Source organism: Hyla sarda, chromosome 10 (genome assembly GCF_029499605.1).
Source record: "Hyla sarda isolate aHylSar1 chromosome 10, aHylSar1.hap1, whole genome shotgun sequence".
Classification (NCBI taxonomy): domain Eukaryota; kingdom Metazoa; phylum Chordata; class Amphibia; order Anura; family Hylidae; genus Hyla; species Hyla sarda.
In genome coordinates this window covers 120,649,706-120,651,104 of record NC_079198.1, presented here as the reverse complement: position 1 = coordinate 120,651,104, position 1,399 = coordinate 120,649,706, and positions in this window count along the sequence as shown.

Genomic DNA, 1,399 nt, shown 5'->3' with positions numbered 1-1,399 from the left:
CTGCAAATAACAAGAAAAATTGGGTTAACCCCTTAAGGACTCAGCCTATTTTGGCCTTAAGGACTCAGACAATTTAATTTTTACGTTTTCATTTTTTCCTCCTCGCCTTCTAAAAATCATAACTCTTTTATATTTTCATCCACAGACTAGTATGAGGGCTTGTTTTTTGCGCGACCAGTTGTCCTTTGTAATGACATCACTCATTATATCATAAAATGTATGGCGCAACCAAAAAACACTATTTTTGTGGGGAAATTAAAACGAAAAACGCAATTTTGCTAATTTTGGAAGGTTTTGTTTTCACGCCGTACAATTTATGGTAAAAATGACGTGTGTTCTTTATTCTGAGGGTCAATACGATTAAAATGATACCCATTATTATATACTTTTATATTATTGTTGCGCTTAAAAAAAAATCACAAACTTTTTAACCAAATTAGTACGTTTATAATCCCTTTATTTTGATGACCTCTAACTTTTTTATTTTTCCGTATAAGTGGTGGTATGGGGGCTCATTTTTTGCGCCATGATCTGTACTTTTTTTTGATACCACATTTGCATATGAAAAACTTTTAATACATTTTTTATAATTTTTTTTAAATAAAATGTATTAAAAAAGTAGGAATTTTGGACTTTTTTCGTTCACGCCGTTCACCGTACGGGATCATTAACATTTTATTTTAATAGTTCGGACATTTACGCACGCGGCGATACCAAATATGTCTATAAAAAAATGTTTTTACGCTTTTTGGGGGTAAAATTGGAAAAAACGGACGTTTTACTTTTTATTGGGGGAGGGGATTTTTCACTTTTTTTTACTTTTACTTTGACATTTTTTTACATTTTTTTTTTTACACTTGAATAGTCCCCATAGGGGACTATTCATAGCAATACCATGATTGCTAATACTTATCTGTTCTATGTATAGGACATAGAACAGATCAGTGTTATCGGCGATCTTCTGCTCTGGTCTGCTCGATCACAGACCAGAGCAGGAGACGCCGGGAGCCGCACGGAGGAAGGAGAGGGGACCTCCGTCCGGCGTTCTGAATGATCGGATCCCCGCAGCAGCGCTGCGGACGATCCGATCGTTCATTTAAATCGCGAACTGCCGCAGATGCCGGGATCTGTATTGATCCCGGCACCTGAGGGGTTAATGGTGGACGCCCGCGAGATCGCGGGCGTCGCCCATTGCCGGCGGGTCCCTGGCTGCGATCAGCAGCCGGGATCAGCCGCGCATGACAGGGGCATCGCTCCGATGCCCGCGGTTATGCTTAGGACGTAAATGTACGTCCTGGTGCGTTAAGTACCACCGCACCAGGACGTACATTTACGTCCTGCGTCCTTAAGGGGTTAATCTCATCTGTAAAAACTATTGATTAGGATAAAAAGCAGGAGA